We start from the raw sequence: 26,109 nt of genomic DNA on the forward strand, positions 1-26,109 counted from the left end.
AAACTATGGGTCAGGACAATTTATAGAAACTTAGAGATAACCAAATCAACTATTATGTCACAAATGATAAACACTCAGAGAGGCTGAGATATTCTCCTAAAGAAATAGCTAGTTACTGGCAAAGCCTGGACTCAAACTGAGGGCTCAGGCCCCAGTCCAGGCTATTTCTATTTTAGTGTGGTGACCTTTTTACAGATAATGGAGTTATAGCCTCTCTTACTTCTGGTGTCTGCCCCCCTTGTGGCTGAAGTCTGTATGGGGCCTTGCTGTAGGCTTCCTGATGGGAGGGGCTGATGCCTGCCCACTGGTAGGTGGGGCTGATTCCTATCCTTCTGGTGGGCGGGGCTTTGTCTCTGGATGAGTTTTGAGGTAGTTGTGTGCCTGGGGGGGTCTTTAGGCAGCCTGTTTACTGATGGGCAGGGCTGTGATCCCACCCATATTGTTTGCCGTGGGGCTTCTCCGCGATGATTGGTGGGCCCAGATTTTCTCCAATCGGCCACCTCCAGAGAAAGGCACGATGCTGAATATTCCCGAGAGTTTTGCTTCCAATGTCCTTCCCCCAAAACAAGCCATATTCACCCCTGTTTTCCCAGGAGGTCCTTCAAGAACTGCAGTCAGGTTTGACCCAGATTCCTATGGAGACTCTGCTGGGACCCTGGGACCCAGTGCACCTGAAAGTCTGTGTGCACCTTTTAAGAATGGGGTCTCCTTTTCCCCAGTCCTGTGGAGCTCCTGCACACAAGCCCCACTGGCCTTCAATGCCAGATGCTCCGGGGGCTCTTTCTCCCCGTGCCAGATCCCCGCACACGTGGGGCTCAGAGCTCTCACTCCTGTAGGTGAGTCTTTGTGACAGAGTTACTTTCCAGTCTGTGGGGCTTCCCACCCGGGAGGTATGGGGTTGCTTATATCGCATAATCACCCCTCCTACCTCTTAATGTGGCCTCCTCTTTGTCTTCTGGAGTAGGATATCTTTTTGAAAGTTTCCAGTCCATTTGGCTGAAGATTGCTCAGCATTTAGTTGTAAATTTTGTTGTTTTTAGGATAGAAGTTGAGCTCCAGTCCTTCTATTCCGCCACCTTAAAATCTATCAGCTATCCAGGCTATTTCTAGAATAAATATAAGCTCTCACTACTGGGCCCCTCTCCCTAGTTCCTGCCCATCTCTCCATACTTTTATTAGTAAAATCTGGTTAAAATGAACATTTGGGCAGCTGGGGTCATCTGCATGAAATCACAGGCACTAGGGCTAAAGCACTGTCAATGGGTGACCGTTTCCATGATGGATTCAAGGGTCAGAGATGGAGGGATTTACTCATCTGCCTCCTCTGGCAAGGAAGATGCAAGCATGGCTTCAGAAATTCACCCTGGGAAATACTTTTTTTTTTTTTTTTTTTTTAATGTTTAGGGTGCAGGGGGGAAAATGTAGTCTCTCTCTTTCTTTTTTGTTTTCTTTTCCTTTCTTTCTTTCTTTTTCTTTCTTTTTTTTTTTTTTTTCTCTTTTGCTATTTAGGGCCGCACCCATGGCACATGGAAGTTCCCAGGCCAGGGGTTGAATCAGAGCTGCAGCTGCTGGCCTACACCAAAGCCACAGCCTCAGGATCCAGGACCCATCTACAATCTACACCACAGCTCACAGCAATGCCAGATCATTTAACCCACTGAGCAAAGCCAGGTATCTAACCCTCATACTCACAGATACTAGTCAGGCTTGTAACCTGCTGAGCCACAACAGGAACTCCTATTCTCTTTTCCAAATGGTATTAATTATTTTCATGATCAGAAAACATTCATTTAAAAAAATCTTTTTTTTTTTTAATGAGTAAGTGGGCAGTTGGGGAGCAATTTAGGGTGAAATGGGCTTTTTGCCAGGATGAGCAGCAACCTCTTAGAATCAGGTTGTGCCAGATGAAAACCAGGCAGTGCTCAAGGGAAACCGACTCCACTTTCCCTTCCCTCTTTTTTTTTTTTTTTTTTTTTTTTGTCTTTTTGCTATTTGTTGGGCCGCTCCCTCGGCATATGGAGGTTCCCAGGCTAGGGGTCCAGTCGGAGCTGTAGCCACTGGCCTACGCCAGAGCCACAGCAATGCGGGATCCGAGCCGCGTCTGAAACCTACACCACAGCTCATGGCAACGCCGGATAGTTAACCCACTGAGCAAGGGCAGGGACGGAACCCGCAACCTCATGGTTCCTAGTCGGATTCCTTAACCACCGCGCCACGACGGGAACTCCTCCCTTCCCTCTTATTCTCCTTTGGTTTGGTCTGTAGGTGAACTCCTGTGCAAGCCGGCAGCTTGCACAGAGAAGACTGTGAATATATTTTCTTCACTTGATGAGATGGGAGACTGACTAAAGGAGTGAAAGGGAAAGAAAGTGGACACTGGAGAATGGGAGAAACTGTGACTCTGGGGGAACTGTTTCAGTGAAATATTATGTGGCGGTCTGTTATAAGCAAAACCAAGGAGTATGAAATATGATCCTTCCCCCTTAAAATGTGTGACTATTTGCTGCTCTATCCTCCAACACCCACTATGGGTGCCTAATGGGCAAAAGGGGCTCAATCAACCCTCTCTGAATGAAAGAATCAGATGTCCATTCATGAAAAGATGCAGCACATCCTTTTAGGTGGAAAAAACCCTATACCCTTTTCCTTGACTTTTTTAGATCCATTAGTCCCATCTGGTACCCTCTGCTTCAAGATGTTAGGAAAACAAGCCTCAGGGTACTGAAGGGACAACATTTCCACTCTCTTCGAATTCAGCACTGCCTGGCTGGCCGTTGGTGGCTTTTTTTCTTCTTGTTTTTTTTTTTTTTGTCTTTTTCAGGTCGAACCCTTGGCATATTCCCAGGCTAGGGGTCAAATAGGAACTGTGGCCTCTGGCCTACGCCAGAGCCACAGCAATGCTAGATCCAAGCCACATCTATGACCTACACCAGAGCTCATGGCAACACCAGATCCTTAACCCACTGAGCGAGGCCAGGAATCAAACCTGCGTCCTGAGGATTACTAGTCAGATTCGTTTCCTCTAAGCCATCACAGGAACTCCTGGCCATTATTTTTTAGCAGCTGCCCCTCAGAGTCCCAGGCATTGGACCCTAGCAGAGTCTGCTCCAAGACTGTCAAGTCCTCATGTCTAAGGTCAAGCATGCCATTCTGACACTAAGGAGACCCCAGGCACAGTTTTTCCCATTTTAGCAGCAAGATCCAGGCCTGGCTGAGGTACTACTGTATCAGGGGACAAAAGCTGTTCTTATTTTGCTTCCACAACTCACTTTTGGATGCCAGAAGAGGGAAGTTTCAACCTCCACACCTGAAACACAACATTTCAAAACAGCAGGAAAGTCCTTTGGAAACTTCTCAAGTTAAGTTATTAAAAACTTCCTCTGCCCAAGGGTCAAGTCCTGCTATTCATGGATAACCCTCAAATTGCTGTCCAGCTTAGTGTCTGGATGAGCAATCTCCCAGAATTTGGTCTGGAAAGCTGTGTCCTATAGAAAGTGCCAGCTGTTCCTGCTAAGGAAACAGGTATTCTTTGCCTCAGAGGTCCTAGGCCAAAAGTGTAGGAGAGCCCAAAGACATTGCTCTTAGCAGATTTTACCCCAATTTTTTAGCCAAAGAAATTGTACCCCTCAATCCACCCAGGAAGAAAACATCTCCATGATACACAGTATTGGGTCCCATGCTTCTCATCAGAAAGGCCAGTTTTGCTCCGGGAAGAATTGACGGTGTCAGTCTCTCTGTGCAAGGTCAAAAACTTATATCATTGCAAGGAAATAAAAGTGCCTCACTAGCTCTCCTGATACTGTTGGAGACTTCTTGGAGCAAGGAACTGAGCCTAGCCCTGGCTTGGCCACACACAGCTGGGAGGCATTTCAGGAAACAGGGAGCCATTGTCCCCAACAGGATGCATGCTTCGCCAATGTGTCTCTTCATCAGCTCAACACAGGTTGGCTTCTTTGCCTGTGGATCAACAAAGTCCTGCTTGACAAATGTCAAATGTCTTGGTGCGTTAAAAGATCCCCAAGAACGGATGTGGATGAGGGATCTAATTGTAGCTTAGGGTTATTTTGCCTGGTCTAATTCAGTAAATATCAACTGAGTGGCTGACTTAAAAGAAACCATGCCACGTGCTACTGGAAAACCAGTGTAAGACCCAGGTGCCTGAACTCTGACCACTAAAAGGTTATCATCTAGTAGCAGAGGGTCCTGAGCATGTCAGCTCTGGACTCTGCCGAACCCAATGTTTCCTATAGTGAAGGAGACTTCCCCCACCCAGAGCCCCCTTCTGAGAGGGATCGCACCAAGCTGTTCTATGTCTAGGAATGGCCACTGACTGCTTCAGGACCAGGGGCCTAGCCCAAGGGCCACTTTCAACAGGGAGGCAGTGGCCTCAAGTGCACTGTCATGGAAAGATGGCAAAACCTGTGGGAGCTGGGTATACGTGGAAGAGGCAGAGGGCATATGGGCAGAGGGGTAGGAGCTGAGTCCTTAAAGACCACATCCTGGAGGAAAGCTCCTTTGACCTGGCTTTACCACTGCTCCTGCCTTTCCTGAGGCCTGTTTTCTTTTTGTGGGGCTCCTCTGTAAATGCATCCTTTCAATATCCATGCCTTGACATACACACCTACACATACACACCCCCATTACCACCACTACTTGTGTTACAAGAATCTCTATTTCTGACCAGAGAAGAGGAATAAGAGAAGTCATGTGATTAACATGGTAGGAGTTGGAGGGCTTGCGAGATCTTAAACCTTTCGTTGAGATGTGGTCTGAGGCTTGCCCAGGTCTGACATGGCCACAGGGATTACAGGCTCCGCGAGGACTGCCTCATTTGCTGCTGTATCTCCTAGCTGAGTGCCTGCACAAAGTTAGTGATCAGTAAGTACCAGCTAAATGGATGACTGAATAGATCAGGAGCCAGAGAGATTAACTGAAGTTTAGCATTGGCCATCTCCCGTGTGTCACAGTCTCTCTCCCTGCTGCTCCATGCCCTGGAGGCTGACCTATAGTTACTACACTGAAAGGCTTCCTTATCCTCTGACTTCCAGTGGGATTCAGCCAAAAGGGGAACCCTAGCCAGAGATCAAAGCGGCAAGTGATACCAGGGTATCCATGCCCTCATGAAGCCTGCATTCTTGTAAGGCGATTCCCTCCATGCCTCTGCTCTGCCTCCCAATTCTCTTGCCTCTCCAGGCCTTAGACATATAGTGACTCCCAACCCAAAGTTATCGGCCCAAGGGAACACCAATCTTTTATGGTTTTCCCACCAACCCGTGTAAACAACGCTTTAGTCAACACTCCTCAAAGCACACGATTTGAATGTAGCCTCTGTTTCCTGCTGAGACCTCAACTGATAAAGTTTTCAAAAATCAAGTCTACAATTTTTCCTATCTGGTTTTCTCTGTGTTCTAGTACATTCTGCTCAGCTCTATCAGCACTCATTGCCTCACAAAGGCAAGCTGGCTGGGAGGATGTTTGCTCAGATTGACCCAGTATGACGTAAGGGTGGTGGGTGGCAGAAGGGAAACAAGAGAGTGTCCTTCCTCATCACTAGGAAATACATAGGGAGGGAGATACCTAACTTGGTACTTACCTTCCCAGCATGAGGTTGGGGTCCGACCTTCCATTCGGCAAGAAAATTTTTCTTCTCTGATAAAATTTGTTTCTTTGGCTAAAAAATGCTTTGTTTTGAGTTATGTTTTATTGTACAGCCACAAAATAATAATTAAAAAGGTTCTTTGGGTAAGAAGGTCATGGCCCTGCTCTAACTACACATTTAATTTACCCAAATTAATGCAGAAGCAGAGTGGGGGTGGAATCTTCTATGTCACTTATGCCTTTTTATTATTGATAAGTTCTCAAAATCATATCAAGCTGTGCTCCTCTTTCAGCCTTTAGTGTGGGGTTAGGAAGAGTGGGTGGAAGCAGCAGAGATATTTTATTTTTATGACAATTTATCCTCTCTGAACATACTAACAGGAAAAAGTACATTTTTAATTTTCTAAAAAGGAGAGTAAAAGGGTCTCAAGTGATCTGAAGCTTTCTCCCACCTTAAAAAAAAAAAAAATTCTCCTCACAGCTCTCTGGTGCATATTATTTTGTCTACTTGGGATCTACTTTTAAAGCAGGTTTACCTGCAAGCAGATTCAACAGCAATCTAAGATATAAATGATTGATTTCTTACCTAAGACTCAAATGGAAAAACACAGCATCTAAATTTACTTGTTCTGTTGGTTTTTTTCCCCCTCTCCCTCACCCCATTTAAAAAAGGATATACCAATTTCTTTAGTTCTCAGTCTTTTGGCAGCAGCCATTTAAAAGAGAGAATCATGTGGTAATCATTAATTTTGCATGGGATCAACTCTAGCCTCAGCTTTCATTTGAGATGCAGTTACAAGAAAAACAGACTGTGTTAATTTCATCCCCGCTGGGGTTGCTTGGCAACAAGGCTTTGTTCCAGATCATCTCTTCTTCTTGGCCCAGAGTGATCTCTTTGGGGCGTCACTCATGCTAAGGCAATCGTCATCCTGTTGCTATCCCTTCTGAATGTGTCCCTGTGGTTTTGACGGCACAGGGGGTTAGTGGCTTTGCTCCAGTCACACTGGCTGGGGTCTGTAAAAGCCCTGAGCTTATCAACACAAAGAGTGAACTATGCTTGGGGAATTTGGGATTTAGACAATAGAGGTTAGAAAGGAAAGAGAGGGAAACATGAGCAATGTCTAAAGTGATGCTGGAGGACAGTGGGGCAGAGATGGCATCAATACTAATGGGATAAACACGGGTCCTTTTTAAATTAAAAAAAAAGCATTACTATGTTCTGATTTGAAAATATTTCTAAGGTATAGTGTTAAATGGTAAACGTGCGATCCATAACAGTATGCATAGGATGCTAGCCTTTTTGGGATGAGGAAGAAGAGAGGGGAAGGTATGAAAATGTTTTGTTTCTTTTTGCATAAAGAAAAATATGGGAGTTCCCATCGTGGCACAGTGGAAATGAATCCAATTAGGAACCATCAGGTTACAGGTTGGATCCCTGGCCTCAATCAGTGGGTTAAGGATCCAGCATTGCCATGAGTTGTGTGTGGTGTAGGTAGCAGATGCAGCTCGGATCTGGCGTGGCTATGGCTGTGGTGTAGGCCAGCATCTCTAGCTCCTATTGGACCCCTAGCCTGGGAATCGCCACATGCTGCAGGTGTGGCCCTAAAAAGCAGAGAAACAAGAAAAAGAAAAGAAAAATGTGGATAATTATCTATGAGTGTTTTTGAAAGATAAGAGTGATGGGGTAGAAGGGCAGAGGTTAAAACAAGATTTTTCCACCTGTACACTTCTTTATATTGTTTTGCTTTATAAACTGAAAGAATGTGTTCCCTAGTCCAAAAAAATTTTTTAAATAAACATTAAAAAGTGTTAGCAACCCAATGCAAGTTGCTAACATTTGGGAAAATTAAGTGAAGGGTATGTAGGAGTTCTTTTTACTATTTTGTAACTTTCTGGTTAGTCTGGAATTATTTCAAAACTAAAGAAACTTTTTTTTTTTAGCAAATTTTTTTCTTTTTTGTCTTTTTTTTTGCCATTTCTTGGGGCGTTCTTGCAGCATATGGAGGTTCCCAGGCTAGGGGTTGAATTGGAGCTGTAGCCAATGGCCTGCAACCTGCACCACAGCTCACGGCAATGCCGGACCATTAACCCACTGAGCAAGAGCAGGGATCGAACCCGAAACCTCATGGTTCCTAGTCGGATTCGTTATCCACTGTGCCACGACGGGAACTCCTAAAGAAACTTTTTAAATGTTTGCAACCCCAAGAAATTTTCTAGCCTTTCCTTCCTATTTAAATACCATTCTTGCTATCCTTTATAAAGGCAGTCAGTCGGCACATTTTGCACATTTTGAGTGACCTGGTAGGAGATGGGAATGTCTTCGAGCATTCTGAGCTGCAGAGAAAAATCTCAGTAAGGAACACTAGGCTTGATCAGAGTGTGGTTCCAGCCCCGTCTCAAATGGCTTCAGCTGTGATCCCTCATGATCTGAGGCGAAATAAGTGTGCCTCCTTTGAGACTGGTCTCTCTGAGCATGGAACTCCCATGATGAAGGCATCACTCTTCAATTCATATAAGCCCTCAGTTTTGCCGTCATGATTTTCCCAGACATCCTTCAGGATTTTGTTTCATCTCTGGAGCCTCTTCTCATCTCCCAAGTTTTGGTACCTTTCTCCCTACACTCAGCTCCTTGAGGGCAGGTGCAATGACCGAGTCATCACCATACACAGCTCCCCTGACATAGCATAAACGCCTACTTTTTTCTTGCATTTTTGTTTAAAATTAAAACTTGGAATAAGTACAGATTCACATGAAGTTGCAAAAGAATATACAAATATGCCAATATTTAAAAAGAAGAAAAATCTTAAGTCAATAACCTAACTTTTCACTTGAAGTAACTAGAAAAAAAAAAAAAAAAACCAAACCCTAGATCCAAAGCAAGAGAAGGAAGGGAGAAAAAAGACTAGAAAGGAAATAAATGAAACAGAGACTAGAAAAACAATAGAGAAAATCAATAAAACGAAAAGTTGGTTCTTTGAAAAGATCAACAAAATTGAGGAACTTTTAGCTAGACAAAGATAAGAGAAGACTCAAGTGACTAAAATCAGGAATGAAAGAGAAAATATTACTACCAACCTTACAAAATTAAAAGGACTCCCAGGATGGGAGTTCCCGTCATGGCTCAGTGGTTAACGAATCTGACTAGGAACCATGAGGTTGCGGGTTCAATCCCTGGCCTTGCTCAGTGGGTTAAGGATCTGGCGTTGCTGTGAGCTGTGGTGTGGGTTGCAGAGGCAGCTTGGATCTGGCGTTGCTGTGGCTCTGGCATAGGCCAGCAGCTACAGCTCCGATTAGAACCCAAGCCTGGGAACCTCCATATTGCCGCGGGTGCAGCCCTAAAAACACAAAAAGACAAAAAAATTAAAAATTTAAAAAATAAATGCACTATTAAGGGAAAACTATAAACAATTGTATGCCGACAAATCAGATAGCATAGATGAAATAGACAAATTCCTGGAAAGACAAAAGCTACTGAAATTGAGTCAATAAGAAGGAGAAAATAAAAACCACAATAACACTTTACATGCACTTGAATGGCTATAATAAAAAAGATGGACAATAATGTGTTAGTGAAGATGTGGAGCAATTGGAACTTTCATACACTGATAATAGAAGTGTAAAATGGCACAGCATCTTTGAAAACTTTTCAGTCTTTCAAAAAGTTAAACACAGTTACCACAGGACCTCAAAATTCCACTTACAAGTATGTTCTCAAGAAAATTGAAAAAATATATTTAAAAAGCTTATATATATTTATAGCAACATTATTCATTGTAGTCAAAAAGTAGAAAAAATCTAGCTATCTGTCAATTCATGAATGAATAACCAAAATGTGGCATATCTATATAATGGACTATTATTCAACTACAGAAAGGAATACAGGCTACAAGATGAATGAATCTTGAAAACATGCTAGACGAAAGGAGCCAGACATAAAAGAACATACATTATATGATTTCACTTACATGAAATATCAAGAATAGGCAAATACACAGATATAGGAAGTAGATTAATAGTGTCTAGAGGATGGGGGAGGGGAGAATGTGGAGCAACTATGGGGTTTCTTTTATTAATTAATTATTGCTTTTTAGGGACACGCCCACAGCATATGGAATTTCCCAGGCTAGGAGTCAAATCAGAGCTAAGCCACAGCCACAGCAACATAGGATCTGAGCCATGTCTGCGGACTTCACCACAGCTCAAGGCAATGCCAGATACTTGACCCACTAAGTGAGGCCAGGGTTCGAACCCTCATCCTCACGGATACTAGTTGGGATCTTAACCCGCTGAGCCACAATAGGAACTCCTGGGGTTTCTTTTAGGGGGATGAAAATGTTCTGGAATTAATGCTGATATTTGCATTACCATGAATATACTGAAACCCACTGAAAGCCTTAAAAGTGCTTTAAAGGATGAATTGTATGGCATTAAAAATTACATGTCAGTTTTTTTAGAAGAATGAATACAAGCAATAACTAGTGCCTTTTAAAATGATGAGAGGAATTCCCTGGTGGTACAGCTGTGGCTCAGGTCATTGTCTGGCATGGGTTTGATCCCTGGCCCGGAAACTTCCATATGCTGCAGGGTATGGCCAAAAAGAAAAAAAAAATGTAATAAGAGGTTCTACTACATTCCCTTTACTCATTTCCTCTTTACTCATTTACCCTAATGGTAACATCTTGCATAATTATAGCACCATATCATAACCAGGAAGACGACTTTTGTACAATCCACAAAGTTTATTCCAACTTCACTGGCTTTACATGCACTTGTGTGTATGTATGCATGCATGTGTGCATGCATGTAGCACTATGCAATTTTGTCACATGTATATTTTGTATAACCACCACCACTGGTGGTTAAAACAGAATTGTTTTATCATCACTAGGATCCTTCCTGCTCCCTGTCTATACTCATGCCTTCTCTTTCTCTTCATCCCTAACCCCCCTAAAAACACTATTCTCCATCTCTATAATTTTATTTAAAATTTTTAATATTAATTGCTGTATGTTACATAAAATATTATGTAAGTGTACTATTTTGAGTTTTCGACTTAACATAATTTGAAATCTATCCAAGTTGTTATATCAATAGTTCTTTCCTTTTATTTATTTTTAAATTTTTTACTAATGCAATATTTATTCTGTCCATTAATAGCTAATATTTAAGAACATTTACAATAGTGATAGAACTTAATCTAAGAGAAGTTCAATTTACTTTTTTTTTTTTTTTTTTTTTTTTGCCTTTTTAGGGCTGCACCCACAGCATATGGAGGTTCCCAGGCTAGGGGTTGAAGTGGAGCTGTAGTTGCCAGCTTATACTACACAGCCACAGCAATGCCAGATCTAAGCTCTGTCTATGACCTACACCACAGCTTACAGTAACACTGGATCTTTAACCCACTGAGCAAGGCCAGGGATTAAACCCACGTCCTCATGGATACTAGTCCGATTCATTTCTGCTGAGCCATGACAGGAACTACTCAATTTACTTTTTTAACATCTCAAATACTGGGTATTAATAAAAGAGAGCGAATATAATTGTGGTCAAAATTATTATTTCAAAAACATAAGTAAATGCTTGGTGTTAGTATGTCTACATATAACTCAGTTTGGGGCACAGAGTTCTTAGGCTGTAAGAAAGAACACTTGGTTTACTTTACCACGAAGAATCTCTCTAAATGCTGGGATGACTTCTCTTGGTATTTCTTCTGCTTTGATTTTTAGTATAGTTATCTGCGACTGTGTGAACTCCAAATAAGAGTACACAGCTTGTTATTGTAACCACTTACCATAGAAATAGGAGATAGACAGATATTGCAATTGCCCAATATTTTGGGAGCCAAAAGTGTAAGTTGGAGGAATCTAGCCAAGATTCAGGAATAAAAGTCCACAGACCTAGAGTGTGAAGCCAAATTAGGATCTTAAGAACAAAGCCATAGATCACTCTTTCTGGCAGTGGTGATTGTGAATTTTCTACCATTTTCCCGGTGGCTTTAGACAATCTTAAAACTGAGTCTTCTGCACAAGCACGACTTGGGAAGTGGGTAGAGAGGAAAAATGGAAGGAAAGGCCAAGGGGCAATGGAGCCCTCAGCTCGAGTGCAGGTGCACTGGAACCCTCTCCATGGCGGCAGAGGAACCGTGCTCATTCCTTTTATTTCAGAATAAATCTTTATTTTAAGAATAGTTTTAGGGAGTTCCCGTCGTGGCACAGTGGTTAACGAATCCGACTAGGAACCATGAGGTTGCGGGTTCGGTCCCTGCCCTTGCTCAGTGGGTTAACGATCCGGCGTTGCCGTGAGCTGTGGTGTAGGTTGCAGACGTGGCTCGGATCCCGCGTTGCTGTGGCTCTGGCGTAGGCCGGTGGCTACAGCTCCGATTCGACCCCTAGCCTGGGAACCTCCATATGCCGCGGGAGCGGCCCAAGAAATAGCAAACAATAACAACAACAACAACAACAACAACAACAACAACAAAAAGAATAGTTTTAGATTTACAGAATTATTGTGAAGGTAGTACAGAGTTCACATGTCCTCCACATCCTGTTTCCCCTATCACTAGCATTTCACATTAGTACATTTGTCAAAATTAGTGGGACAATCTTGATACATTCTTATTAATTAAAGCTCCTATTTCAGATTTCCTCAGTTTTCCCCTAATGTCCTTTTTCTGCATCAGGCTCCCATCCAGGATACCATATTATATTCGCAGTTATATCTTCTCAGACTCCTCTTGGCTGTGATTGTTTCTTGGGCTTTTCTTGCTTATTGATGACCCTTAAGAGTTTTGAGGGGTCCTGGTCTAATATTTTGTAGAATATCTGCCAGTGGTGATTTTTTTTTTATGGTGAAACATATAAATTTATTCTCCAATCTATAGATACATGAACAATTTTCTTTGAGTATCAGTTGAATACTGCGTTGTCATTCTTGCATCTTCTATAATTTTCAGTTGCAATATCTTAAAAGTGGAGTAAGAACTTAAACATGATGAAGAAGAGCAGATTTAAGAACTACTTAAGAGGTCAAATTGGCAGACTCATCTGTTGATTAGATATACGAGGTTAAAGAATAAAACATGGAGAGTCCCAGGTTTCTGGTCAAAAGGGTTGACAAATTATGACCCTAGGGCCCAAACTGGGCAACCATCTATGTCAGCTGTGATTTGTCTCATATTTTCCTCCTGGTTAGACTAGGGTAATGTGTTTTGGGAAGACCACAGAGGTAAAGTGTCGTCCTCATCACATCGTATCAGGGAACATACTAATAATATGACTTATCACTGCTGATGTTACTCTTGAGCACCTGGCTGAGATAGCGTTTGTGAGGTTTCTCTACCGTAAAGTTACTCCGTTTTTCTTTTTCCATACTGTACTATTTTGGAAGAAAGTCACCATGTATAACCCACATTTAGGGAGTGGAAAATTGTGTACTACTGTCTTAAGAGCAGAATAGCTACATCAATTATTTGCAATTCTTCTGCATGGGAGATATATCTAATTTCCCCAATTTATTTATTCAACCATTTATTTGTACCATTATGGAATCATGAATATTTTATACTTAGGGTTACAATACAATACTACTTTATTCATTTTGTTGCTCAAAGTGTTACAGCTTTGGCCATTAATAGCTCTATACCGTTGGCTCTGATATCCCTTTGACATATGAGCATTAATATGAGGGGGTTTGATTTTTGTTGAGTTCTTTTTTTTTTTAACTTTATAGAACTACACAATGTTCTAGGCTCAAATTGTAGCCTGTCTACCCTATTTCTAGAATCAGCCTCTTCTACAAGGATCCCTGGTTCCTTTTGTTGGTGAATGGTATTATAAACCAAGATCTGGGCTCTAGGTGTGTTCATTGCTACTGGGGTGTCATTTCTTTTGGATCCTCTCAGTTGACTGAACAAATAAAAATAGATGTGTATACTAATCCATATATGTGTGTGTGTATATATATTTATGTACACACACACATCTATAAATATTTCTGTTTGTAACCATTTTAGCTATATTAAGCTAAATATGAGTTCATATTGAAATTTCCAACTCTAATCCATGAGAGCATGAATTATTCTATCTTTTTCCATGGCTTATCTATAACTTCCCACTCTAACAAACTTGCTCCCATCACCCATTATTCATTTACTTAATTCTTCAATTCCAGTATACATGTATAGTAGTTTAGAATTGCTAACCCACATCTCCATGGGAAACAGTACTTATACACAATTCCTTTTGTTTTGGTTTGGTTTTTTTGCTTTTTTTTCTTTTTGGGCGGCCTCAGGGTATATGGATTTCCTGGGCCAAGAAACACCCTTTTGATTTTAGACATGAAGACACCTCTTATTTCCAAAGTTACTTAGATCAGCATGTTATTTCCATTTTAGTGAGGTTGTGTCATATGTTTGGAATATCTTTGTAGTCTTTGGTCACATCCTGTATTTCATCATGGGATTTCTGACATCCTAAATTTTTTTTTAATTTGCTCAATCAAGATTTAATCTTTGTAATGCAAAGTTCTATGGCTTTGAAAAATGCTTAATGTTATGTTCACCATTATAGTATCATATGTAACAGATTCACTGCCCTAAAAAAAAGTCTCACCTTTTCAAGCCTCCTCAATCCTGACTCCCTGGCAGCCATTGATTTCTTTACCATCTCTATAGTTCTGCCTTTTCCAGTATGTCATATCCTAGCTGTGTCTTTGACCTACAATGCAGCTCATGGCAATGCCAAAACCTTAATCCACTGAGCAAGGCCAGGGATTGAACCTCATGGATACCAGTTGGGTTCATTATAGCTGAGCCACAATGGGAGCTCCTAATTCATCCATGTCTTTTTTTTTTTTGCTATTTCTTGGGCCGCTCCCACGGCATATGGAGGTTCCCAGGCTAGGGGTCGAATCGGAGCTGTAGCCATCGGCCTACGCCAGAGCCACAGCAACGCGGGATCTGAGCCGTGTCTGCAACCTACACCACAGCTCACGGCAACGCCGGATCCTTAATCCACTGAGCAAGGGCAGGGACCGAACCCGCAACCTCATGGTTCCTAGTCGGATTCGTTAACCACTGCGCCACGACAGGAATTCCATCATCCATGTCTTGAACAGCTTGTTTCTTTTTATTGCTGTATAACTTTCCACTGTATAGACGTACCAGTTTTTTTAGTCATTTGCCTATGGAGAAACGGAGATTATGAATCAAGCTCTTATACACATTCACATGCAGGCTTTTGTATGGCCAGGTTGTGACATCAGTTTTCAAATCAGGAGCATGATTGCTGGATCATATGGTAACACTGTGTTTAGTTTTGTTAGAAACTACTCAGTTGTTTCCAAAGTGGCTCCACCTTTTTGGATTTCCAACAGCAATGAATGAGAGTTCTTGTTGTTTCTTGTCCTCCCAGCAGTTGGTATTTAGTTTGGGATTTTTTTTGTAAGCCATTCTCATAAGTATGGAGTGGGATCACTTTGTTGTAATTTGCAATTCCCTAATGAAATATGATACCGAGCATGTTTTCATATGCTTATTAACAATTTGTAGATCTTCTCTGGTGAGTTATCTGTTCAAATCTAACATCATGCTTAGCAGTGAAAAACTGGTTACATTCTGCCTATTCTTAGGAACAAGGCAATAATGTCCTCTCTCACCACCCTTATTCAACACTGTACTGGAATTCCTAGCTAGTACATTAAGGCAAGAGAAGGAAATAAAATGTATATAGATTAGAAAGGAAGAAACACAATTCTATTCACATATGATGTGAAAATCCCAAAGAACTGACAAAAAAAACCCTCCTGGGGGTTCCTGCTATGGCACAGTGGGTTGAAAATCCAACTTCAGTGGCTTGGATGACTGCAGAGGCACAGGTTCAACCTCCAGCTGAGCAGGTTAAAGGATCCAGCATTGCCGCAGCTGTGACCTCTGCATTCAATCCCTGGCCTAGGAAATTAAAACAGCATAACAAAAAGCAAAAAAACAAAACAAAACAACCCCCCTACAACCCTCCTGGAACTAAAAAGTGAGTAAAGTCTCGGGATACAACGTTAATAACAGAAGTCAATTCCTTTCTTTATCTTTTTTCTTTTGCTTTTTAGGGTCGCACCCGTGGCATATGGAGGTTCCCAGACAAGGGGTCGAATCGGAGCTACATCTGCAGGCCCACACCACAGTCACAGCAATGCCAGATCCGAGCTGCGTCTGTGACCTACACCACAGCTCACAGCACTGCCGGATCCTTAACCCACTGAGTGAGGCCAGGGATGGAACCCGAAAGCTCATGGTTCCTAGTTGGATTCATTTCTGCTGCACCATGACAGGAACTCTGCAGTTGCTTTCTTTTACAGCAGCAATGAACTATTGGAGTTTGATATTTCAAAAAACAATTTCACTTACAATAGCACTCAATAATGAAATATTTAGGAATAAGGCAGGACTATTAGAAAACATTGATTCAAAGAAGATTTAAACAGAAATATTTCATCTTCATGGACTGAAGACTTAATATTGTTAAGATGTCAATTCTTCCCAACTTAATCTGTAGATATTATAAAAATCAAAATCTCAGCAAGCTATTTTGTAGATAACGGCAAACAAATTCTAAGGCTTATATGTAAAGGCAAAGGACCTATGGAGTTCCCTTCGTGGCTCAGTGGTTAACGAACCCAACTAGTAACCATGAGGTTGCAGGTTTGATCCCTGACCTCACTCAGTGGGTTAAGAATCCGGCATTGCCAGGAGCTGTGGTATAGGTCACAGATGTGGCTCAGATCCCGCATTGCTATAGCTGTGACATAGGCTGGTGGCTACAACTCCGATTAGACCCCCTCCATATACCGTGGTGTGGCCCTAAAAATGACAGAGACAAAAAAAAAAAAAAAAAAAAAAAAAAAAAAGGCAAAGGATAGTTAACAAAATACTGAAAAAAAAAGAACAAAGCAGCAAGACTCATACTGCCTAATTTTAAGATGCACTATGGTATGTCTTCAATAATCAAGACAATATAGTATTTAAGAAAGAAATAGAACTGTAGATCAATGAAAGTGAACACAGGATCCAAAAATAGACCCACGCAAATATAACCAACTGATCTTTGGCAAAGAGGCAGAGGTGACTCAATGGAAAAAGATAGTCTCATCAATAAACAGTTATTGAACAAATAGTAATGGATGTTCACATGCAAAAAAATGAGCATAAACACAGACCTCACATCTTACATAAGAAGTAACTCAGAATGGATCACAGACGCAATTCCCATCATGGCTCAGTGGTTAACGAACCTGACTAGCGACCATGAGTTTGTGGGTTCCATCCCTGGCCTCCCTCAGTGGGTAAAGGATCCAGCGTTGCCGTGAGCTGTGGTATAGGTCACAGATGCGGCCCAGATCTCTCTTTGCTGTGGCTGTGGTATAGGCCGGCAGCTACAGCTCGGACTGGACCCCTAGCCTGGAAACCTCCATATGCCGCGGGTGCAGCCCTAGAAAAGACAAAAAAAAAAAAAAAAAAGACAAAATGGACCACAGACCTAAATATTAAGTGCAAAACTACAAAACCTCTTGAATAAAACATAGGAGAAAATCTGTATGATCTTAGGTCTGATAACGAATTTTTTTTTTTTTATTTTTTGTCTTTTTGCCTTTTCTAGGGCCACTCCCATGGTATATGGAGGTTCCCAGGCCAGGGGTCTAATCGGAGCTGTAGCCACCAGCCTACACCTCAGCCACAGCAACGCAGGATACGAGCCGTGTCTGCGATCTACATCACAGCTCACGGCAATGCCGGATCCTTTACCCACTGAGGGAGGCCAGGGATGGAACCCACAACCTCATGGTTGCTAGTTGGGTTTGTTAACCACTGAGCCATGATGGGAACTCCAAAAGACACCATTAAAATAGTGAAAACACTAGCCAAAGACCTGGAGAAAATATTTGCAGAACTCATATCTGATACAGGACTTGTATGTAAATTATACTAAGAACTGTTAGAACTCAATAATTAGAAAATAAACACCACAATTAAAAAATGAACATAAAAATTTTTTGGGAGATTCCGTTGTGGCTCAGTGGTTAACGAACCTGACTAGTATCCATGAGGACATGGGTTCTATCCCTGGCCTTGCTCAGTGGGTTAAGAATCTGGCAGTGCCATGAGCTGTGGTGTAGATTGCAGAGGCGACTTGGATCCCATGTTGCTATGGCTGTGGCATAGGCCAGTAGCTACAACTCCAATTCGACCCCTAGCCTGAGAATCTCCATATGCCACAGGTGCGGCCCTAAAAAAAGACAAAAAAAAAAAAATTTTTTTTTTAAATGAACAAAAGATCTGAAGATCTCACCAAAAAGATCTATAAATGGTGAATAAGCATAAGAAGAGATGCTCAACATCATTTGTCATTAGGGAATTGCAAGTTGCAACAATGTGATATTACTACATACCTATGAGAATGGCTTATAGAAAATCCAAACTAAATTCCAACTGCTGGAAAGGACAGAACTTTTGCTGGTGCTCTTTATCAAACTGAGAAAGTTTCCTTTTATTCCCAGTTTGCTAAATTTTTTTTAATCATAAGTGGCTGCTGAAATTTTAAGTGTGGATTCATATGCAGTTGTAAGAAAGAATACAGAGAGATTCACATACTGTTTACTTAGTTTACCCCAATGCTAATAGCTGGCTAAACCATACTACATCCAGAATATTGGCATTAATATAATCCATCAATCTAATTTAGAGTTCCCCCCCCCTTTTTTTTTTTCTTTCTTTTTAGGGCTGCACCCGTGGCATATGGAGGTTTCCAGGCTAGGGGGTTTAATCAGAGCCATAGCCACAGTAACAACAGACCCGAGTCAAATCTGTGACCTACACCACAGCTCACGACAACACCAGATCCTTAACCCACTGAGTGAGGCCAGGGATCGAACCCTCAACCTCATGGTACCTAGTCAGATTCATTTGTGCTACACCATAACAGGAAATCCTAGATTTTTTTAGTGTAATTTGTACTGGTGTATGTATGTGTTTATACAATTTAATCACATGATAAGGTTTGTATATTCACTTCCCTGGTTAAAATACAGAAAAATTACCTCTTGTTGCCTTTTGTAGTCACATCCATCTTCATCCTGCTCCTTCTCCTTATAACACTAATCCCAGGCAAACACTAATCTGTTTTCCATTTCTAAAACTTTGTAATTTTAATAATGTTCTATAGGAGTTTCCTGGTGGTTCAGTGGGTTAAGGATCTGGTGTCACTGCTGTGGCTCTGGTTACTGCTGTGGTGTGGGTTCAATCTCTGGTTCAGGAATTTTTGCGTGCCACAGATGTGGCCGAAAGGAAAAAAAAAAGGAATGTTCTATAAGTGGACTCAGACAGTGTGTATCTTTTTCGATGGGTTTTTATCAATAGTTCATTCCGGAGTTCCTGTCGTGGCTCAGCAGAAATGAATCTGACTAGTATCCATGAGGATGCAGGTTTGATCCCTGGCCTTGCTCAGTGGGTTAAGGATCCGCTGTTGACGTGAGCTGTGGTGTAGGTCGCAGATATGGCTTGGGTCTGGCATTGCTGTGGCTGTAGTGTAGGCCAGTGGCCACAGCTCCAATTAGACCCCTAGCCTGGGAACCTCCATGTGCCACAGGTGCAGCTGTAAAAAGACAAAACAAAACAAACAAACAAACAAATAATTCATTACTTTTTTTGCTGTATAGAATTGTATGGTATAGAAGTACCAAAGTTTGTTTGCCCATTCACCTGCTATTGAAGGACATCTGGGTTATTTCTGCTTTTTTGTCTGTTATTAATAAAACTACTATAAACATTCATGAACAGGTTTTTATGTGAGCATAGGATTCTATTTTTAGTTTTATTTTTTATTTGTATTTTATTTTGCCTTTTAGGGCCACACCTGCAGCATTTGGAAGTTCCAAGGCTAGGGATCAAATCAGAGCTACAGCTGCCAGCCTACACTACAGCCACAGCAATGTGGGATCTGAGCCATGTCTGCTACCTACACCACAGTTCATGGCAACACCAGATCTTTAACCCACCGAGTGAGGCCAAGTATCAAATCTGCATCCTCATAGATACTAGTTGGGTTCTTAACCTGCTGAGCCACGATGGGAATTCCAGGATTTTATTACTCTAGGATAAATATCCAAGGAAAGCAATTGCTGGGTCATATGGTAAGTGTGTGTGTGTGTGTGTGTGTGTGTGTGTGTGTGTGTGTGTGTAGGTTTGTAAAAAAATGACAACTTTCTGGGGTGGCTATACCATTTTACTTTCTTACTAGCACTGTATAAGTGATTCAGTTTTTCTGTGTCCCTTGCCAGCATCATGTGTTAGCCATTCTGATAGATGTATACATACTTTCTTTTAGAAAGACATAAACATCTTAAAACAATTGAGCCAGTACTAACCAGCCAATGTTTCCTGTATGCCTGGCTCCAAGTTAGGCTCTTTGAGCAGGGAGGAGACTCAGCTCCTGGGTATGAGAAACTGTAGAGGCAAGACCAGAGCATGAGAGGAAATCAGTTCCTCCAAAGTCATCCCTACGAGCCACCAGTAATGGGCTCACGGCAATTATGTGTGTTAGACGATAAACTCTGAGCCCCTAAAAGGAACCTGTGTCAGAGGAATCTCCATGGCTCTCAGAGAGGGGAAAAACAAACAAACAAACAAGCAAAAACCCCACGACTCTGTGGAAGGGTTAGGAAAAGAAATCACTGGATTCAGCAGAGGCTCAAAGATGGTGGTTTGAAACTCCAGGTAAAAGAAACAGCATTTACTCTCTGGATCTCCAAAAAGGGTTTCAGATTCTGTCTGTGTTTTGCAAAGAAATAGGACAAAGCTAACAAAGTCCCCACCAGTGAGAAAATGGGACTGACTCTCAACCTGAGGGAGCACCCTATCCCTTTCTGTTAAGGAAGATTCCCAGATTATTTATCCAAGTTCCAGTTGCTCATTTTCCTCAACTGCTGTCTATTGTATCTAGCTTAGGGCATTAAGACAGTTGTGAATATGGATAAAACCATGTTATTGTACAATTATTGGATCTCAGTTATATCCAGAGTAGAGGGCCTTGATGTACCAAAAAACTTTGGCTTTAAAAAAAAATAACTCTTTAGGGAGTTTCCATCATGGCACAGGGGAAACGAATCCAACTAGGAACCACGAGGTTGCAGGTTTGATCTCTGGCCTTGCTCAGTGGGTTAAGGATCCAGCGTTGCCATGATCTGTGGTGTAGGTTGCAGACATGGCTCATATCACACGTTGCTATGGCTCTGGTGTAGGTTGGCAGCAACAGCTCTGATTAGACCCCTAGCCTGGGAACCTCTGTATGCCACAGGTGCAGCCCTAAAAAAGACAAAAGATAGAAAAAAAAAAAAAAGCAAACTCTTTAAACAACGAAAGATCAGAAAGAGAAATTAGGGAAACGATCCCATTTACCATCACATCAAAAGGAATAAAATACTTAGGAATAAACCTACCTAAAGAGACAAAAGACCTGTACTCTGATAACTATAAGACACTAATGAAAGAAAGATGATACAAACAGATGGAAAGACATACCATGCTCTTGGATTGAAAGAATCAATATTATCAAAATGACTATACTACCCAAGGTGATCTACAGATTCAATGCAATCCCTATCAAAGTACCAAGGACATTTTTCACAGAACTAGAACAAAATATTTTGAAGTTTTTTTGGAAGCACAAAAGACCCAGAATAGCCAAAGACATCCTGAAAAAGAAAAATGGAGCTGGAGGAATCAGGCTTCCCGACTTCAGACTATACTACAAAGCAACAGTCATCAAAACCGCATGGTACTGGCACAAAGACAGAAATACATATCAGTGGAACAGGATAGAAAGTCCAGAATTAAACCCATGAACCTTCAGTCAACATGACAAAGGAAGTAAGAATATACAATGGAGAAAATACAGCCCCTTTAATAAGTGGTGCTGGGAAAACTGGATACCCCATGTAAAAGAATAAAATAAGAACACTTCCTAACACCATACACAAAAATAAACTCAAAATGGATTAAAGACCTAAATATAAGACCAGATACTATAAAACTCTTAGGGGAAAGCATAGACCAAACACCCTCTGACATAAAGGACAGCAGCAACATCTTCTCGGATTCACCTCCTAGAATAATGATGATAAAAACAAAAATAAACAAATGGGACTTAATTAAACTTAAAAGTTTCTGTACAGCAAAAGAAACCCTAAACAAAACGAAAAGAAGCCACAGAATGGGAGAAAATATTTGCAAATGAAGTGACTGACAGGGGATTAATCTCCAAAATTTATAAACACCTTCTGCAGCTCAATATCAAAACAAACAAACAACCCCATCAAAAAATAGGCAGAAGATCTAAACAGACAATTCCCCAAAGAAACATACAGATGGCCAAAGAATACATGAAAAGATGTTCAACATCACTAATTAAGAGAAATGCAAATCAAAACCACTATGAGGTATAACCTTACACCAGCCAGAATGGCCATCAACAAAAAGTCTACAAACAATAAATGCTGGAGAGGGTGTGGAGAAAAAGGAACCCTATTACACTGTTGGTGGCAATGTAAACTGGTGCAACCAAGACATGAAAACAACTTAAATGCCCATCAACAGAGGAGTGGATAATGAAGATGTGGTACATATACACAATGGTATATTACTTGGCCATTAAAAGAAATAATGGCATTTTTAGCAACATGGATGGACCTAGAAATTACGCTAAGTGAAGTCAGTCAGACAGTGAGACACCAACATCAAATGCTAACACTTACATGTGGAATCTAAAAAAAAGGACACAATGAATTTCTTGGCAGAGCAGATACTGACTCACAGACTTTGAAAAACTATGGCTTCCAAATGAGACAGTTTGGGAGGTGGGGGGATGCACTGGGGGTTTGGGATGGAAATGCTCTAAAATTTGGTTGTGGTGATGGTTGTACAACTTAAATGTAATAAAATTCATAGAGTAATAAAAAAATAGAAGAAAAAGAAAAAGAAAAAATAACTCTTTAGACAAAGGTCAGTTTTGTTTAGAATGATATAGAACACTGTGCTCAGGATCTCATGGAGGCATAATTCCATCCGAGGACTTTCTGTCCTTCCCGACATTCCTGTCTCCACTGCTACCCTTCCTGACCTTCACCCCAGGGGACATCTATTGTTCACACTGTGGTCTGATTTTTCAAAAAAGTATTTATTTAGATTCTACCCAATGCCAAAAAAGCTTTGAAGAAATTTTAAAATTAAAAATATTGTCTTATGTAAAACAAGTAACAAAAAGGAAAACAGAACTAAAATCACTTAAAAGGAGCAGAAAGATAGATGTGGACAAATTATTATTACTCATCCACAATGATTATATTTTGCCTTAAAGAATGCTTTTAGTTTGTAACACTCAAATGCAATAGGACTTTTAGAAAGCCATCACTTCATTTTTCCCATATGTCTTCAAAGTCTTAGGTTCACTTTATATGGCTGTATTTTCTATTTCACTATTTTGTTCTTCAATTACTGAGCTCTTAGTGGCTTATCCACTTAAATAAACACCTTAAGAAGGATTTTCCAGGAGTCTAAGACTCCAGCTGATGGTTATTAACCCTTCTAGAAAACACAACAGATGGCCCCTCTGTTGCTCTCACAGACAAGCCTTATTCTTCTTGAAAACTTTCTTTTTTCCCTTCTTTCTTTCTTTTTCTTTCTTTCCTCCCTCCCTCCCTTCTTTCTTTTTCTTTCTTTCTTTCTTTCCTTCTCTCTCTCTCTTTCTTTCTTTCTTACTTTCTTTCTTTCTTTCCTTCTTTCTTTCTTTCTTTCTTTCTTTCCTTCTCTCTCTCTCTCTCTCTTTCTTTTTTCAGTCACAGCAATGCCAGATCCTTAACCCACAGAATGAGGCCAGGGATCAAACCTGCAACCTCATGGTTCCTAGTCATATTTGTTTCTGCTACGCCACAATGGGAACTCCTTGAAAACTTTCTAATGATAACTAGCAAAGATGTGATAAAGCCAGTTTCCCAGCAGAATAAAATCAACTGATGAGTAACATGTATATTGCTGTTAAAATACACTGTCTGAGGCCAGAAGTCTAGTCTCTCGTCATACAGTGCCTGAGAGAGACACTGTAGAGAATCAAAAATTTACTGAAAATATTGAGCACCCTCTCTGAGCAGGATACTCTTTTTCAGACATTCTGGGAATCTGCAGAAATATAGGATTCAGGGGTCCATGACCAGCACCCTCCCGCACACCAACCCAAGGCCTGTCACGGCACACGTATGTATTGGTGGGAGAAAGCTTTGGTGTCCTACGCACAGGATTTTCGGAAGAGCCAAGATTCCCTCTGTGGTTCCCATCTTCTCTGGAGGCCATGGAAATCCTGCACAGGTCCACCATGTGGGAAGGGCATATCCACTGAAAAGCCTTGGTTACTTGAATGTAGACATATCCTAGCATGTAGTCAACCCCACAACCACACAACCTCTGGGAATGGCCACAGTGACACTATTTCATGAGGGAAACACAACACCAAGAAGTCAAGTGTGAAATAACTTCTTGGATCCTTTAAGCTCCATAGTTGTGGTTCATCCCAGCGTCATGACAAAGCTGCCTCAATCTGGAACCAGACCTCTGAAGCCACAGGCTTTACTGTCCCCCTGGGCCTCTTAATGCTGCCACCTGACTTCCCAGCCACTGCCCTATCATCTTTTCCAAATACTTAAGTGCCCATTAGTTTATAATGCTGCTCAGATGCTGTAGCACTTTCTGGCTGGCTTCTGCCCTCTTTGGCAACAGGCAAATGTTTAGGGCAAGAGAACCAACTGAAAGACCAACTGATAAACTGTATGAGATACACACATTTCTTGCTCCAGATTTGTAATCTAAGACTAAAATCCCTACTCCATTTAACCAGACCATAATATTTCTCTTTTTGATAAACACATTGAGTACAACAGGTTTCTCAGTCTTTGCACTACTAGCATTTTGGTCCCTCCAGATAAGTTTTTGTTGAGAGTGCTGCCCTGTGCTGTGGGATGTTTAACAGCATCCCTGGCCTCTGTTCACTAGCTGCCAACAGCAGCTGCCTCCAAGATGTCTCCAAACATTGCCAAATGACCCTGTTGTAAACCACTGGAGTAGAGTAAGCAACACAATCTGAAACCCAGGCCTACAAAAAAAAGCTAAACACATCAGCCCAAAACCAATGGAATTTGACCTTAAAAATGGGCGAAATGTCAATAATTCGTGAATTTTGTAACTTTTTGTGACTTCCAATTTTTTTCCAAATAAAAAGTTTTTAAAAGTGTGAAAGACAGAAAAGAATTCATGGACTTGGAGAACAGACTTGTGGTTGTGAAGGGGGAAGGGGAAGGAGTGGGATGGATTCTGAGTCTGTGGTTGATAGTTGCAAACTATTGCATTTGGAGTGGATAAGCAATGAGATCCTGCTGTATATACAGCACAGGGAACTATATCTAGTCGCTTGTGATGGAACATGATAGAGGATAATGTGAGGAAAAGAATATATATATGTATGTATGTATGTATGACTGGGTCACTTCGCTGTACAGTAGAAATTGACAGAACACTGTAAACCAGCTATAATGGAAAAAAAAATCATTAAAAAAAAGTGTGACAGAGTCTCTTGGGATAGACCATAAAGGAAGATAATATATGAAATGGAATGTATATACATGTATGACAGTGTCACTTGTCTGTACAGTAGAAATTGGCACAACATTGTAAATCAACTATACTTTAATAAAAAATAAAAATTTTGAGAGTGTGAAAGAGATAGCTTGAAGGCAAGCTTTTTTTTTTTAGTTTTATTGAGATGTAATTCACATACCATACTATTTGTCCATTTAAAGGGTAAAAATCAAGGACTTCCCATTCTGGCTCAGTGGGAAATGAACCTGGCTAGTAATCAAGAGGATGCAGGTTCGATCCCTGGCCTCACTCAGTGGGTTAAGTATCTAGCATAGCCGTGAGCTGTGGTGCAGGTCGCAGACACGGCTTGGATCTGGTGTTGCTGTGGCTGTGGCGTAGGCCAGCAGTACAGCTCTGATTCTACCCCTAGCCTGTGAACCTCCATGTGCTGAGGGTGCAGACTTAAAAAAAAAAAAAAAGAAAAAGGTAAAAGTCAACATTCTTTGGAGTTCCCTGGTGGTATAATGGTTAAGGATCCAGTGTTGTCAATACTGTGGCTTGGGTCACTATTGTGACCAAAAAAAAAAAAAAAGAAAGAAAGAAGTCAGTATTCTTTAGTAAGTTCACAGGTTTGAGAACTCATCACCACAGATTAATTTTAGAAATTTTCTTCTCCCCAAAAGAAATCCTATATTCATTAGCAGTCACCCAGGTTGCCCCCAGGCAACCACTGATCTACTTTGTCTCTACAGATGTGCCTATTCTGGACACTTGATATAAATATAAATTACATTATAATTAAATTAAATTTTAAATCAATTAAGTTATATGTAAAAAGTGTAAAT

The 26,109-nt window shown here is 41.1% G+C and overlaps 1 long non-coding RNA gene and 1 pseudogene across 1 annotated transcript in view; one reads left to right on the plus strand and one right to left on the minus strand.

The window, feature by feature from the left end:
- LOC146404771 (uncharacterized) overlaps positions 1–26,109 on the plus strand; it is a 1,009,186-nt gene that overhangs the window by 23,684 nt on the left and 959,393 nt on the right. The window lies entirely within an intron of this gene.
- Positions 11,226–11,637, minus strand: LOC110260140 (phosphatidylinositol N-acetylglucosaminyltransferase subunit P pseudogene; annotated as a pseudogene).

The sequence above is a fragment of the Sus scrofa genome, chromosome 3, assembly GCF_054392235.1.
Source record: "Sus scrofa isolate SSC_HxYL_T2T_F1_AM1 chromosome 3, Sscrofa_HxYL_maternal_Yorkshire_Landrace_v2.0, whole genome shotgun sequence".
NCBI classification, from domain to species: domain Eukaryota; kingdom Metazoa; phylum Chordata; class Mammalia; order Artiodactyla; family Suidae; genus Sus; species Sus scrofa.